This window comes from Gossypium arboreum, chromosome 11, assembly GCF_025698485.1.
Source record: "Gossypium arboreum isolate Shixiya-1 chromosome 11, ASM2569848v2, whole genome shotgun sequence".
NCBI lineage: Eukaryota > Viridiplantae > Streptophyta > Magnoliopsida > Malvales > Malvaceae > Gossypium > Gossypium arboreum.
In genome coordinates, this window is record NC_069080.1 from 53,871,175 (window position 1) to 53,889,651 (window position 18,477).

An 18,477-nucleotide genomic window follows, 5' to 3' on the forward strand; every position below is an offset into this window, starting at 1 on the left:
AGGCCTCGGATAGGCAGAAGTCGTATGCTGACCTTAAACGTCGAGAAACAGAGTTTGCAGTGGGGGACTTAGTTTTCCTTAAAGTCTCTCCTTGGAAGAAGGTATTAAGGTTTGGACGAAAGGGTAAGCTAAGCCCAAGGTTTATTGGGCCATATCGGGTTATAAGGCGGATTGGGCCAGTCGCTTATCAGCTAGAATTACCTCCTAAACTGAGCCAGATCCACGACGTGTTCCATGTTTCCATGCTGAGATGGTATCGGTCGGATCCTTCACATGTCGTGGCAATTGAGGAAATCGAGGTCAGGCTAGACCTAACTTTCGAGGAAGAGCCCATACAAATAATTGGTCGAGATGTCAAAGAACTAAGAAGGAAGTCCATTCCATTAGTCAAAGTGCTTTGGCGAAATCACAAGGCAGGGGAGGCTACTTGGGAACCTGAGGAAGTGATACAACGTCAATATCCTCAACTGTTTGAATCAGGTAAAATTTTGAGGACGAAATTTCTTTTAGGGGGTAGAGTTGTAACGCCTCAAAAATCTCGAAACCCCCAAAAAAATCTCGAGATATTGAATTTTTTCTTTTTGTGCTTAGTAATTCCAGTTAAGTGTTAATTACGCGATAGTAGGTCTTGGTCAAGGTTTGAGTTTGAATCTAGGGGTAGAAGAAATTATAGTTTAATAATTAAAAAGACCTTGTTGGCAAGTAGTTGGGCTTTTAAATAAAGATAAGGGAAAATGGCATCAAAAAGCCTTGTGGAAGAGTGGCTAAGTGATGCCACGTAGAGTGTAGGGAGGTGGCATTAATAGCTAGCAAGGAGATCCAAGGTTTGAATCCTATCTTAGTGTTTTTAGAAGTTTAATTTTGGTCTTCTAGAACGTTGGATGTGGCGCGAAGATGGACTCCAAGGGGAGTGTTTAAAAGAGGAAATTAAGGAAAGGATCAAACGGTTATTAGGGAGAAAAACGAGGAGATGAGAAGGGGGAAGAGATGGAGTCGAATGGGGAATTGAGGGCCAGACAATTCGGCTCTAGCGGCTACAAATAATTGTCGAATGCAGGGTTGCTAGGCTAATGCTGAATTTCCTTCACCGTGTTACCAGAAACCCTTTTCCCTAAAAGCCGAACCCCCTTTTGTTTTACTCTCTTTTCTTTGTACCGATTTTTATTCTTTCTCTACACAATTTTCTTTATTTCGCTTAGCCAATTCCTTCTTCTACTCTTATTCTTTAATCTGTACCAAAGAAACCTTATTCACTATACTAAGTTTCAAAGCCGAAAAGTCGAATCTTCCAAGGGCCAAATACTCTTCGACTGAATCTAGTGTAAGTGTTTATTTTTCCAATCTGTTTTGCTAAGAATCTATTACGCTGTTCTTTCCTCACTCTTTCTAATCAACTGTGGTAGGGAATTAGTATCGGATCTTGGATCTTAGCTCTCTGTCAAAATTGATCTTTAGGTGTTTACGGTTTCGGTAAGTATCCCTCTCCCATTGGCTAAGGTGGCTGAATGTTCATAGTTAAGGTAAGGGGACTTGTGTTGGATACGAGTCACCTATTATTCTAGTTTTAATAGTTAAGATTGGTTCAGATCTAGGAGTTGATCGTGGTTAGTGATTTAAGAAAGGGCTGTTATACTTGTCGCAGAAGGTAAGGTAAAGTGAGGTTTTGGGTTTAGTAAAGATATGTATTAGGCATGCGATTAATTGAAGGGAGATATTGTTTGTAGGTTGGTGACTAAGGGAATCGCAGCACAGTTGCTTACCAGGTGTGTACATACACTGCACACACAAGTAGATCGACAAAAGACGAAATGCCGAAAAGCCAAAAGTTTGGCTGCGGTAGTCTTGTGAATGCGCGAACACTCGTGAGGAGGAAACCATAGATTGTCTAAGGCCTATGGGCGACCATAGATTGTCTAAGGCCTATGGGCGATTCCATGGACTTGGGCTGTGATCTGGCCAACCTGGCCAGAATAGGCTTAATGGGCCCGATGGGCTGTTGGGCCCATAATAGGCAAGATTTGATAATTGATGCTATGAGTTAGAAAATTTGTGTGTGAGCATTAATATAAGGTGATTTGGGCCTAACAAGCCATATAAAGGTGATTTGGGCCTGAAAGACTATATGAATGTGAATTGGGCCTGATGGGCCATATAAATGAGACTGGGCCAAGTGGGCCATATGCATGTATGTAGGGGTTTTGGGCCTAGTCTATGATAACTACATAAAACTTAATTAATATATTGCGATCGTGAACAAGTCATAGGGTTAAGGTGTGGCAACGAGTATATGCATGTCTAGGATTGGATCTAGGGAGAGCTTGGTACTTAAGCGGTCTTAATGACTCACCTTTTCTTCTCTGGAATCCTACCTGGTGCATAGTATTTGTTCATATTAGCTCACGAGAATTTGTTAACGGGCCGAGGTAAGTGGAAACCGTATTACAGAGAAAATTACCAAAATACCCCTAAAGGCGAAAATGACCAAAATACCCTTAGGTGTTGAACGTAAATTTTATGGATGTGATACGCATATCTGCTACATACATTTGATATTCTACTTAGGTTGCATGTGGGTTGGGAAGTATGGAACGGAGGAAGTATATGGGGATCGCATGGTTGCTTGACAATCATGGATCCACTGACGGCTTTTAAGCTCAATATGTAAATAAAGGTAGTTCCACAACCGAGCTACCATTGATGTGTCGATTGCGTGGGTTGATATTTATATCCCCACATGATGTGATGGGGGACGGAGCTGGTGTGTAGCAGATGGATTATGGGGATGGGATTACATTACATGTTTGATGTATGATGATTTTTGAATGCTTGTTTTTTGTTAAGGATTGTACACACTGAGTTTGCGAAAACTCACCCCCTCTTTTTTTTTTTATTTTCAGGTGATGTTCAGTAGGAGGTTCGATATTTGGAGGGACTCTGGGTGGCCAGCTAGCAAGAGAATTTGGACTTATTTATATATATTTTTTAAAGAATATAAGTCTTTGATTATTAAGTGATTACAGATTGGATTGTAATAAGGGCTTCCATTTTGTTATTATTTGGATTATTATTTTTATGTGATGTAATTATAAGAAGTTAGACATGGTTTCTTAAACTATAGTATGTCTTTTCTACGTTTCCACAACTAAATTTTTTTAAAGTGATTTATTTTCCTCAAATCATATATTTTGAACAAGTGATTGAAAGGAGTTTTTTTTTATAATTAAGATTTTCTTTTATTTTAAGAACGATTTTCAGTGAAAACATAATTTTCGCTATAACACTTCAATGTGACACGCCGAATCCAGCCATAATGTCCGGGCCGGGGTTGGGGTGTTACATCTTCGATGCCTGCTATACCTCAAGTAAGTGATCTGCTGAGATTATATAAGCCACCTGTCGATAAAATCAGAAAACATGGTATTTGAAGAGTTTAAAGCTCTTGATGATGATCTTTGGTAATTTGAGTTCGCTTGATAATACTATCCGTGTGTTTGATAAGTTATCATGCACCCTAGATGAATGTTTAAAATGTGCTATATCTTTGCTTCGAGACACAGCATATTAGTGGTGGAATACCCTAGTATTAGTGATTCCGAAAGAGTGAGTGACCTAGGAATTCTTTCAGATTGAGTTTCGTAAGAAATATATTAGCCAGAGATTTATTGACCAGAAGCGTAAGGAATTTCTGGAGCTGAAACAGGGTCGAATGACCGTGATAGAGTATGAGCGAAAATTTGTGAGACTCAGTTGGTATGCCCGAGAGTGTGTTTCTACCGAAGCCATAATGTGTAAAAGATTTGAAGATGGACTGAACAAAGACATTAAACTATTAGTTGGCATACTTGAGATAAAAGAGTTTGTAGTACTGGTTGAGCAAGCCTGCAAAGCTGAAGAGCTCGGGAAAGAGAAAAGAAAAGTTGACTTTGAAGCTAGAGATGCACATAAAAGAACATCTGGTAAGTTAATCCAGTCAACACCAAAGAAGTTCCTAGATAATTTTAGCTATTCTAAAGCCACTTCGGCTTATTCTAGATGGAATCAGAGTAGACCACCTATGAGCTCAATAGCTACCTTAGTAGCTAGTGTGGGTAATGTTAGATCAAATCACCCTGAGTGTAAACATTGCGGCAAACTACATCCTGGCAGTTACAGATTGCATGATTGGGCTTGTTTTAAATGTGGATCGATGGATTATTATATTCGTGATTTCTCAGTGTTAGCTGAAGAAAATCCAGTGCAGAATACGAGATCGAGTAATACTGCAACTCGAGGTAAACCACTCAGAAATGCGGGTAACGTGAGTGGTAGTTAGAGAGGGACTACAGATACAACAGTCAGATCTGAGGCTCATGCACCTGCCAGAGCCTATGCTATTTGCGCACGAGAGGAGGCTTCATCCCTAGATGTTATTACTGGTACATTCACTCTCTATGATACTAATGTGATTGCATTGATTAATCCTGTTTTGACTAATTCTTATGTGTGTGAGACTTTAGTATTTAGTAAGACTTTGCATGTTGAGTCTACTGAGTTTGTAATTAGAGTGTCAAACCCCTTGGGGCGGTGTGTTATGGTTGACAAAGTGTGTAAAAATTGTCCCTTGATGGTTCGAGATTCGTGCTTTCCTGCTAACTTGATGTTGTTGCCATTCAATGAGTTTGACATAATTCTGGGTATGGACTGGTTGACTTTGCATGATGCTGTTGTAAACTGCAAGAGAAAGACTATTGATTTACGGTGCTAGGATGATGAGATTATTTGGATTGAATCTAATGATATGAATGGGTTACTAGCAGTGATTTCTTCGATGTTAGCTCAGAAATATGTGAGAAAAGGCTGCGAAGCTTTCTTTGCATATGTGCTTGACAGTAATGTGGCTGAAAGAAATATTGAATCAGTACTTGTTATGTGTGAGTATCCGGATGTGTTTCTTGAAGAATTGTCAGGTTCGCCACCTATTCGAGAGGTAGAGTTTGGTATTGAGTTAATGCTTGGGATGAATTCGATGTCCATAGCTCTGTACAGAATGGCACCTATTGAATTAAAAGAATTGAAAGCTCAGTTGCAAGAGTTGACAGATAGAGGTTTTGCGCGACTGAGTTTCTCACCCTAGGGTGCGCCAGTGTTATTTGTGAAAAAGAAATACGGAACTATGAGAATGTGCATTGATTATAGACAGGTCAATAAGGTTATTATAAAGAATAAATACCTATTTCCATAGATTGATGATTTGTTTGATCAACTGAAAGGGGCTACAGTGTTTTCGAAAATAGATTTGAGATCAGGCTACTATCAGTTGCGAGTTAAAGACTCCGATGTGCCAAAGACTGCTTTCCAAATGAGGTATGGACACTATGAGTTTTTGGTTATGCCTTTCGGACTTACTAATGCACCTACTGTTTTTATGGATTTGATGAATCGGATCTTCAGAAAGTATCTGGATCGATTTGTAGTTGTGTTCATAGATGACATTTTGATCTACTCCCGTGAAGAAACCGAACATGCCAAACATCTGAGACTGGTGTTACAAACTTTGAGAGATAAACAGTTGTATGCAAAGTTCAGTAAATATGAGTTCTGGTTAAGCGAAGCCAGTTTTCTGGGCCATGTTGTATTAGTATTAGGTATTCGGTTGATCCAAGTAAAATTTCAGCTATACTTGATTGGAAACATCCGAAGAATGTTTCTAAAATCTAAAGCTTTCTAGGACTTGCTGGTTATTATAGATAATTCATGAAAGGAATCTCTATGATTGCAACTCTGATGACAAAGCTATTGCAGGAAGATGTTAAGTTGGAGTGGTTAGAAAAGTGCCAGAAAAGCTTTGATCAGTTGAAAGCCCTTTCGACTGAAGCTCCAATGTTAGTTTAGCCAGAATCACGTAAAGAATTTTTTATCTATAGTGATGCATCTTTAAATGGTTTGGGTTGTGTTTTGATGCAGGAAGGAAGAGTTATAGCATATGCCTTGATACAGTTAAAGCCACATAAAAAGAACTATCTGAAAGACGACATAGAGTTGGCAGTTATCGTGTTTGCATTGAAAATTTGGCATCACTATCTGTTTGGTGAGAAATGTCATGTTTATTCTGACAATAAAGCCTAAAACACTTGATGACTTAGAAAGATCTAAACTTGAGACAACACTGACGGTTAGAATTATTAAAAGACTACGAGCTTGTAATTGACTACCACCCGAGAAAGGCTAATGTTGTTGCTGATGCTCTAAGCCGAAAATCACTATTTGCTTTGTGTGCAATGAATACACATATGGATATGTCTGATGATGGTTCGATAATAGCTAAATTAAAAGCAAGACTGTTATTTGTTCAGTAAATTTATGATGCCTAGAAGGTTGATGATAATTTGTTAGCAAAACACGCTCAATGTGATTCAAATGTTGATTCAAAGTTTTGAGTTGATTCTGATGGTTATTTGAGATTCAGAAACCAAATATGTGTACCGAGAAACTCATAATTGATTTAGATTATTTTGAATGAAGCTCACAGCAGTCGGTTATCAATTCACCCAGGTAGTACGAAGATGTATAATGATCTGAAACAGCTTTACTGGTGGCACGGTATAAAACGAGACATTTCTGACTTTGTTTCGAAATGCTTAATTTTTCAATGAGTAAAAGCCGAGCATCAGGTACCTTCTGGATTGCTTCAGCCGATCATGATACCTGAGTGAAAATGGGACAAATTTTGTATCTAGTTTACTGTTGACATCGAGCAAGAAAGATGCAATCTGGGTTATTGTTGATATATTGACTAAATCGGCTCATTTTGTTCCGATACGTACAGACTACTCACTTGATTAGCTAGCTAAATTGTATGTTTCTCAGATTGTGAGATTACACGGGGTTCCTACCTCTATTGTTTGAAATAGAGATCCAAGGTTTACATCGTGGTTTTGGAAGAAATTGCAAGATGCACTAGGTACGAAATTATATTTCAACACTGCTTTCCATCGACAGACAAATGGTCAGTCCGAGCGAATCATTCAGATACTTGAGGATATGTCGAGGTGTTGCATTCATGAGTTTGAAGGTACGTGGGAACGATACCTACCTGTAATTGAATTTACGTATAATAACAGCTTTCAATCGAGTATCAAAATTGCACCTTATGAGGCTTTGTACGGTTGTAAATGTCTTACACCGTTGTACTGGATCGAGCTCAGTGAAAATAAGATACACGGGGTCTATTTGATCAGAGAAACTGAACAGAAAGTGAAAGTGATCCGTGAAAGTCTGAAAGCAGCATTAGATCGTCAGAAATCATATGCAGACTTGAAACGTAAAAATATAGAAATTCAGATCAGAGATAAAGTCTTCTTGAAAGTCTCACCATGGAAGAAAATACTCAGATTTGGTAGTAAAGGCAAATTGAGTCTGAGCTTTATTGAACCGTATGAGATTATAGAACACATTAGCCCGGTTGTTTACAGATTGTTGTTGCCACCTGAGTTAGAAAAGATCCACAATATATTTCATGTTTCGATGCTTTGTAGATGTCAATCTGATCCTTCACATGTGATTAGTCAATCTGAGATTGAGATTAAGCCCAATATGACGTAGGAGGAAGAACTGATTCGTATTCTTGCTCATGAGATTAAAGAGTTACGAAATAAGAAGATTTCGTTAGTTAAAGTACTGTGGCATAAACACAGAGTTGAGGAAGCAACGCGGGAGCCAGAGGATTCAATGAGAGAACGTTAGCCGAACCTATTCATTGTTAAGATTTTTGGGGACGAAAATTCCTAAGGTAGGAGAGTTGTAATAGCCCAATTTAGACCTTAGTCGGAACAGTGGTTTTGGGATCACGAATCGGAGTCAAAAAATATTTAAAAATTAATTTTTGTGTTTATTTGTGTGAATTTATATCTGTGAAATTTTTGTGATTTAATTTTGTTATTTGAGTGTCCGATTAAATAAAAAGACTTAATCGCGTAAAAAGAAAACTTGATAGTTTAATGTGTGAGGATCAAATTGTTGATGTCTTAGTATTAGTGGACGGCAATGGACATGTTAAATATGATCGTATAAAATTTTAACTAAGGTTAATTTTGTAATAAATAATATAAGTTAATAATATATAAAACATATCATAAAAATCAAATCTATTTTATATGTTCATTATTTTTCTTCTTGCCGAAACTTAAACAAAAGTAAAGAAATAGAGAAACCTAGGTTGAGCCCTCCTTCCAAGCTTGATTTAAGGTTCGTTCTTAATTGGTTTTTGATAATTTTTACGTTTTTGAGATCATTGCTTCGAGTACTAGTAAACCCATGCTTGAATTTTTTTATTTTGGTGAATATTTTGAGTTATGCCATTGATGAGAGCTTGTGATTTTTGTCGTTTGATGATGAAATATGAAAGATATGTTTTAGATTAACATGTTTTGTATTGGAGTTTTTGATGATTTTGAGTAATTAGGACTAAATTGCAAAAATAAAAAATTTGAGGGACTAAAATGTGAAATAAATGAAATATATGGGCTTGTATGAATACTAGGAATATTCGGCCAAACATGGGTATATTGAAATTTTGCATATGTTGTGTTTTGTGCAATAAGGACTAAATTGTAAAAAGTGTAAATATTAGGGGTAAAATGGTAATTTTCCCATTTACGTTTTTTGGACTAAATTGAATGAAAATATGTTTGAATGAGCTTAATTTGAATATGTTCAGATCAAGAACAAAAGAAATCGGATTTGGATCGGGGAAAACGAAAGTTTTCGACTAGCTGTCCCGTTCCATTTTATATCGTCCGAGGTAAGTTTATAAGCAAAGAAGTGTACTTAATTTTAATTAAATGCAAAGTATTTATGCTAGAATGAAATATATGAATTTATATATGCAATAATCGAATATTGATAAGCTTGGCAACTATGTTTACAACTTCGTTTCGATCGAGTTACGACGTCTGAAAGTCCTGTATGAACCTTAGGAGTAGCTAGGATACATATGTCATAACATAGGATTCCGATATGTAATGTGCGAGGAAGACCATGGCATTGATATGTGATTCCTATATATGTGTGCGAGTAAGATGCTGTCTGGGATAGTGGCATCGATATGTGATTACATGTAAGACCACGTCTGGGACGTTAGCATTGTACGATATGTGTGATTATCCGAGTGTCTTATCCAATTCCAAATGATTCATCGGGCAAAGTTAAGTTGTGATCGAATGTGTACAACAAGTTAAAAGGCCAGGTATGAACTAGTTGGTTACCTACTTGAAATAAGGTAAGTAGTAACTTGATATTTGTTACAAAACATGTGTGATACAATTGTAGGATATATATATGACTGTGATATGAGTATTTAGCCTTGTGGATAAATAATTTGTGTGTTATTGGAATGATTCTTAACTTGTGTATATATGGGTATGTATATTTAGCCACACATCAAGTATAGGTATATGAAGTTATATTGTGATACATGAGCTTATGTATTTGGAGTGTATGTGGATAAAGTTTTGCAATGATTATTTGGCTTTCGAAATTGTATGTTAAAATGTTAATTTTACCATGTGAATATTCAGCCAAGGTGATTTTTGTGTATGAAAACATATCACTTATGAAATTTATATGTTTGAGATTAAATGTGGTAACGATGATGTAATTTCATTTAATTTAGTTCAATAGATAGTATGATTGAGTTATTTATTTGCTTATGAATTACTAAGCTATAAAAGCTTACTCTGGGTATTCTTGTTTACTCTGTTTTATAGATTTTGGATCAAGTTACAAGCTCGGGGTTCGTCGGCAAAGTTCATCACACTATCTACTATTTTGGTACCTTTATATGTTAAACTCAAATTACGGCATGTATAGGCTGGATTACGTTTTGAAATGTTGAAATTTGGTTGTCTATAATCTAAGCCATGCGAAAATGTCTAATCTTTTATGTTTGAATTCAGTTATGCTAAGTATGGTTTATGTTCATCTTGGTCATGAGGTTATGTGCTATGAATGTATAATATTTGTGTTAGGTACTATGCGCTTTGAAAATGGTTGATGACTTAGGATATGTATGTGAATGGTTCGGTTAAAGTTATCCATGCATAGAAGTATACGTGATATATGCCTTTGTACATTGAAGATGCTTGATAATTTGGATGTGGTTGAAAGGGTCGAACAAGGTATATATATGGTATGAATTTTATTGTTGTCTCACTCATAGTTAAAATGATTCGTTTATGACTTACGATGATAGTAATAGATAAATTTGGTTGACAAGTACATTTGGTGTGATGTTGGATTTACGTATTGAATAAATTGATTGATGATTTAGTTATTGCGTTTTTGTATTTAAGTAAATGATGTATCAGTCATAGTACAAATAAATATACATGCTCATAAGAATATTAGTTAGTTCGGCTATGGCATTTATATATATAAATAAGTGCAAAGTTGATTGATATGCTTTGTTAAAATGAGTTATTGAATATTGTTGAATATAATGCTTACGGTTGTGTATACATTTGACCCTGGTTTGGACTATATAGAAAGTGTAGCCAAGATAGGTAATGTGGTGGAGTTTGGTTTATATGTTTTGGCCACAACGTAAATAATGGTTATTAAGCTAATTAAGGTATAATATTTGTTAGATAGGTGATATTCAAGATTATATGCATTTCATGTAATGTATAAATATCCGAATTGGTGATAAAAGAGACGAGTTCTGTATATGCATTTTGGCATGTAAAATGAGTGCATTTCAAGTCATTACTTGTGTTATTAAATGGTTAACTATAAATAAATGATTAAGTATACTTTTAGTAAGTGAACTAAGCTTGATTAGCTTCATTATTGATGTTCGACAATTGTCCCATTTCATTATAGTTAAAATACTTATAAGGTTTTATTTATTTAATGAAACATATTTGGCCATTTGTGAAATTATTAATGCCGTATAAGTTAATGACTAAAATGCCATGTGATAGATTTTTATTTAATTTAATTTATACATGTATAGAAATATGACTTAAAATGATTGATGTTTGCTAGATATTCAATGTCTTTATAATGTTGATTACATTATTTGTATTTTTTCTATATTATGAAATGAATAGATTCATGATTGACAATTAATTGGACCTTCGTTTATATATTTATAAATATGGCTTGTGTAAATGTTCAGAGTTGTGCTTTTGTACAGTAATACCTTAGGATCGGTGATGGATACGGGTTAGGGGTGTTATAGAGCTGGCTTGGTGACACTATATGATAAAGGAAAAAGAAAAGGGGTAAGCTTTAAAGCTTAGTAAGTTCCTATGCAAATAATAGACATCATAAACACATTTTAACATATTTTTAACATGAAATAAATTAACATAGGTATCATTGTAAATCTCATAATCAAACTTAGCATAAATGATATTAAAACCTTAACATCGTAACTTACTCAATCAAGCCTTACCGTGGGTTCATCACATCTCAAGCTCATTAAGCATGAGTTTTGTGTACATACCTGAACCAACTTGTAACATACCATTGTATTCCACAACATACCATAATCTTTTATAACTTTAACATGGCCGTTAAGTTACCCGTTGATCCACTTGGAATACTAAAGGATACTCGAGATATCTCACACATATAGTATCATACCAATGCCATATCCCAGATATGGTCTTACATGGGATTTCATATCGATTCCAATAGCTCAAATATGGTCTTACACGAAATCTCATATCGATGTCATATCCCAGATATGGTCTTACACGTAATATCAACTAACCCTAATGTCATGACATTTGTATCCTAACTATTCCTAAGGTTCAACTGGGATTTTTCTCGCTTGTCAAACTTTGTCGAATTTATTTAAAGAGTAAATCACAATTCATACAATAATAACACAATAAAAGCATAAATAATAGTGCATTATTTACATACGAACTTACCTCAGTACAAAAATAGGAGAAATAGATTTAATCGTCAAACACCTTATTCTTTCCCTGATCAAGGTCCGAACTTCGTTTTTCTTGAAATATAATAGAAAATTTAGCTTATTAATTATTCACATTACTCAATTCAGTTCAAAAATCATACTATGGAAAAATTACATTTTTCCCCTAAACTTTGACATATTTACAAATTAGTCCTTAGGCTCGTAAAATAAAACGTATTCAATTTCTTTGTTACCCAAGCCTAGGCGAACCATAAACATGCTCATATCATCTCATATTTTTCATCAAATTAGATTTTTTCTACCCATTTTACAACCTTTTACAAATAGGTCCTTTTTAGGTATTTTCATGAAAAATCACTTAGCAAAAGTTGTTTATTACATCAAAACACATGCATGTCACACATGCATGTCACACATGGGTAAATTTTTAAACATGAATCCTACTTCAAAACAAGGGTCGAAATAGGTAAATCGGGTGAATACGACTTTAAAAACGTAAAGAGCATTAAAAATGGGGCTAGGATGTACTTACAATCAAGCTTGAAAGTTGAAGAAAACCCTAGCTATGGTGTCTTGAGAATTTTGGCCAAGGTAGGAGAAGATGGACGAAATTTTGGCTTTATTTTCTGTAACACCTCGAATTTGGGCCTAGAAGTATTGGGCCTTGAGTGGGGGTCCGTAAGGAGGTTGTGTAGTAAATATTAGACTAGGCTAGGTGAATCTCATATCTGTGGCTAGATTTGGGCTAAAAGGGCCACACGAGCGTGTGGGCCCATTTGGGCCGAGAATAGGCTTTAGGCCCATTTGTGCCGAGAATAGGCTTTAGGCCCATTTGTATTGTTATCCCTGTTTAGAATACTTTAGTTTACTAAAATTATCGAAATACCCTTAGTTTGTAAAAATCTTTGAAATACCTCGATTTGTAAAATTTTTGAAATACCTTCGACTTGTAAAATTACCAAAGTACCCCCGATTTACATAATTATCGTTTTACCCCCGATTTACATAATTACCGTTTTACCCCCGATTTACATAATTATCGTTTTACCCTCGACTTACAGAATTACCGTTTTACCCTCGATTTACAAAATTACCGTTTTACCTCGATTTATAAAATTACTATTTTACCCTTGATTTCTGTAATTCTTGTTTTACCCTCGATTTACAAACTTACTAAAATACCCTTGGTTTGTAAAATTACCAAAATACCCCTAGTTTGTAAAATTACCAAAATACCCTTGGTTTGTGAAATTACCGAAATACCTCCAATTTGTAAAATTACCAAAATACCCCTAATTTACAAAGTTACAAAATACCCTTGACTTTCTAAAAATTATAGAAATACCATTGGTTTACAAAATTACTGAAATACCCTTGGTTTGTAGATTTACCAAAACACCCTTGTAGGATGAAATGACTAAAATACCCCTATTCGGTAAAAAGACCGTAAAGCCCCTGTAGGGTAAAGTGACCGTAAAGCCCCTGTAGGGTAAAGTGACCGTAATACCCCTGTATGGTAAAATGACGAATATGCCCTTATGTTTCGTATGACTAATGTGCTTAGGATTTACATATATTGATATTGGATTAGTTAAGTTTGAGTGACAGGTGCTGGTTATAGTAGGCGATTGATTTTGGAAACGTTTCAACTTCAACCCGTAACAGGTGTGTACTAACCCTCGTAATAGCTTAGATTAATATTTGCTGAGAAGCCGAAATGCTAAAATATCGGTATTCTGGGAACTTGTAATGTTGCGTTTGGGTATAGATGCAATAAATACGATACGATCGGTGTTTGGATCGATGGACCAAGTAAGAACTCAATTTTGTGCACGATGGTAAGTTGGGCCTCAATGGGCTGAAATTGGGCCCAATGGGCTTTCAGACCCATTTGGGTAGAATTGATAGAAAATGGAATTTGGAAAAGTTGCACGTTAACACGGTTAGTATTGTTGTAAAATTTGGGTTAAGTAGGCTAAATCAGCATTCGTAGGGCCCATTAGGGGTTTTGGGCCCAAAAGCCCGAATTTGATAAAGTGGGTTAAAGATCATTGTTTAAACACTCGGAAATATTGATAATTGTAATGAACATGGAAAACCCCGATATTGGGTAAAATTACGACAATACCCTTATAATGTGAAAATGATTTGTGCCCTTATGGGCAAGTGGTGACTTGGATTTGTGTGGTTGTGGATTTGATTGTGAATATATGTTGGTGATATGAATGACTTGACTGTGATTGTTTAATTCAAATATGGGCATGACATTCTGCATACATGACATGTTGCATTGGGTTGGGTTTTTATATGCATGGAGGAAGTGTAAAAGGGCTTATGCCCCAGTTTACCGAAAAAGGCTTATGCCCTAGTTTATTGAAAAGGGCTTATGCCCCAGTTTAACGAAAAGGGCTTATGCCCCAGTTTATTGAAAATGGCTTATGCCCAAGTTTACCGAAAAGGGCTTTGCCCCAGTTATTAAATAGGCTGTGCCTCTAGATATATGATAAAGCAGCTATGCTGCCAGTGGTGTGTTGGTTGGGTGGGTTGAGTTATTCCCCACATGGTGTGTTGGTTGGTACGGGTGGAGAGTAGCGGATGGTGGGTTGAGTAGTCTCCCCAAATGGGCTTGCATACATTCATTGGTATTTCATGTGATATTGAAATGGGCTTGCATACATCCATTGACATTACATGTGATACTGAAATGGGCCTATGGGCCATACCGTTTACAGAGAAGGCTTCGGCCCAGTAAAATGATTTATGAAAAGGCTTTGGCCTAGTGATATGATTTATGAAAAGGCTTCAGCCCAGTAATCATTAAACGAAAAGCTTCGGCCATGTATATGTCAAGACTAAATAGGGCTTTGACCAGCATTGTACCGATCTTGTGTTTTCACTGTTTGTTTGTTATTGGGATTACACCGAGTTTTCGTAAACTCACCCGTTTCTAATCTGCGGGTAATCCCCGAGCTTAGATGGTTTGGAGCTGCGAGGGACTCGGAGATGGCCACAATACTATTTCTGTTTCTTTTAATTGCAATAAGTAGCCGATTTATTTCTTTATAAGTTTTATCTTCTTAATATTATTGTTTGGTTTTGGGTTGTAATAAGGCCATTTTAATTATTTTTCTGGGATTATTTTATTTTTAATAACTTTAATCTGTTTGTTAATAAATAAGCTAGACTTAGGACGTGTTTTCAAAATGATAATTATTTTCAAAATAACGCCACGCCACGATTATCCGATTTATCAAAGATTTCAACTTAAATAAATTACAACTCAATTTAACCAAGTGTGCCAATGGTTGTGGGCATGTCTAGGATTGGATCCATTCAAGAGCTTGGTACTTAGCGACCTTCATGGCTCACCTCCTCATTACGGATTCCTACCGGTGCCCGGCTCCCATTCACTTTGCTAGCTTAACAAATGTCGGTTTTTAAAGCACTAAAACGAAACATGGTTTTTTAACTTCAATGTGGCACATCAGATTCGACCATAACATCTGGGCCGGGTTCGGGGTGTTACATTTAATGGTATCAGAGCCAGGTTGCAAAACTCGGCTGTGGTGTGGGTAGCAGAAAATTATTGTTATTTTTTTCTTTTCTTCTTCCGAAATTAGGGTTTGAAAAGGGTTTTTCTAAAATTTTGTTTTGAAATCTCTCAACGAAACTTGACTTGTTTCTGAAAAGATGTTACTGGAGGTGTGGCACACCGAGTCTCCGGCACTAAATCTGTAAGTTCTCTAACTCTGTTTACTGTTATAGATTGAAATGCTATATTGAGAAACCACTATAGATAGTAGCACTATACTGAAACTCACTAGTTAAGAGTAAACTGTAACGCTTGAATTTAGATTTAGTATTTATTTGGTGTGTGTTCTGGAAATGTAAAAATTGTTTGCATGTGAAATCTATCCGCTCTGATGGATAAATGTTTTGGGTGTATGTTAGTATTATTAGTATCAGAGTGCGCAGCAGAAATGTGGTGGTGTAGTCTGAGAGTGGAAAATTTCGAGGACGAAATTTCTTTAAGGGGGTAGAATTGTAACACCCCGAATTTGGACCTAGAAGTATTGGGCCTTGAGTGGGGGTCCGTAAGTAGGTTGTATATAGGTATTTAATTGTGCAATGAAATGAAACAATTAAATGTTTGCTTTAGTGGTTAATGGCTTTGAGAAGTGTTGGAGAAATCTTGGGTTCAAACTTGGGCTTTAGCAAAATTTTGGTATTAAGTGAAAAAACACGGATGCTTGGATGAGGGCCTTTTAAATTATTGTGGTAAATAAATGGCACAAGGAAGCTTGTAGTCTAGTGGTTGTGGCGTCATTAAGGTTGTATGGGAGCACTGGTTCAAGTCTTTGCTCTTGCAATTTATTTTGTTTTTTAAGGAACCGGACTTTGGCCTTTAGAGCTTATAATTAATTGGGGATAAAATATGACACAAAAAGCCTTGTGGCTTAGTGGCAAGAAGCGTGTGGAGCATCTGAGGGGAGGCATAGGTTCGAATCCCATGGCAAGTAAGGAGCATTTATTTTGCTAACAGGGGACGGCAAGAGTTGGTGTTGAATTTAAACTCAGATGTTGGAGGGATCCCACATCGGGAAGCTAACATAAGGGTGGATACAAAGCTGGCTTTAAATAGAGGGAACCATGAGGAGAGTAAATGTACCTTTCTTGGCCGATCCCTTTCGCTGTATGGCGTGCTCGTTGGGTTGGGCGTCGGCTAAGAGTGCTCGGAGCGTGGATTAACTCTAGTCTCCTATCAGGTGTGTATTTCTCACTACTCTAGCTGTAGGATGGCTACTTCGGGCCGCGATGGGCCGAAAGGGGCCATGTGGGCCCAATGGGCCTACGGGCTCAATTGGATAAGTTGTTTGATTGTGTAGTAAATATTAGACTAGGCTAGGTGAATCTCATATCTCTGGCTAGATTTGGGCTAAAAGGGCCACACGAGTGTGGGCCTTTTTAATGAGAATAGGCTTTAGGCCTATTCGTATTGTTATCCCTATTTAGAATACTTTAGTTTACAAAAATTACCGAAATACCCTTACTTTGTAAAAATACTGAAATACCTTCAATTTGTAAAATTACTGAAATACCTTCGACTTGTAAAATTACCAAAGTACCCCCGATTTACAAAATTACCGTTTTACCCCCGATTTACATAATTATCATTTTACCCTCGACTTACAGAATTACCATTTTACCCTCGATTTATAGAATTACCGTTTTACCCTCGATTTATAGAATTACCGTTTTACCCTCGATTTATAGAATTACTGTTTTACCCTTAATTTACAGAATTACTGTTTTACCCTCGATTTACAAAATTACTAAAATACCCTTGGTTTGTAAAATTACCAAAATACCCCTAGTTTGTAAAATTACGAAAATACCCTTGGTTTGTGAAATTACCGAAATACCCTTAATTTGTAAAATTACCAAAATACCCTTGATTTACAAAGTTACAGAAATACCTTTGACTTTCTAAAAATTATAGAAATACCATTGGTTTACAAAATTACTGAAATACCCTTGGTTTATAGATTTACCAAAACACCCTTGTAGGATGAAATGACTAAAATACCCCTATTAGGTAAAAAGACCGTAAAGCCCCTGTAGGGTAAAGTGACCGTAAAGCCCCTGTAGGGTAAAGTGACAGTAATACCCTTGTATGGAAAAATGACGAATATGCCCTTATGTTTCGTATGACTAATGTGCTTAGGATTTACATATATTGATATTGGATTAGTTAAGTTTGAGTGACAGGTGGTGGTTATCGAGGCGATTGATTTTGGAAACGTTTCAACTTCAACCCGTAATGTGTGTACTAACCCTCGTAATAGCTTAGATTAATATTTGCTGAGAAGCTGAAATGCTAAAATACCGGCATTTCGGGAACTTGTAATGTTGCGTTTGGGTATAGATACAATAAATACGATACGATCAGTGTTTGGATCGATGGAACAGGTAAGAACTCAATTTTGTGCACGATGGTAAATTGGGCCTCAATGGGCTGAAATTGGGCCCAATGGGCTTTCGGACCCATTTGGGTAGAATTGATAGAAAATGGAATTTGGAAAATTTGCACGTTAACACGGTTAGTATTGTTGTAAAATTTGGGTTAAGTAGGCTAAATCAGCATTCGTAGGGCCCATTGGAGTTTTGGGCCCAAAAACCCGAATTTGATAAAGTGGGTTAAAGATCATTGTTTAAACACTCGGAAATATTGATAATTGTAATGAACATGGAAAACCCTGATATTTGGTAAAATTACGACAATACCCTTATAATGTGAAAAATGACTGTTGTGCCCTTCTGGGCAAGTGACTAACTTGGACTGTGTGGTTGACGGATTTGATTGTGAATATATGTTGGTGATATGAATGACTTGACTAGGATTGTTTAATTCAAATATAGGCATGACATTCTGCATACATGACATGTTGCATTGGGTTGGGTTTTTATATGGATGGAGGAAGTGCAAAAGGGCTTATGCCCCAGTTTACAGAAAAGGGCTTATGCCCCAGTTTATTGAAAAGGGCTTATGC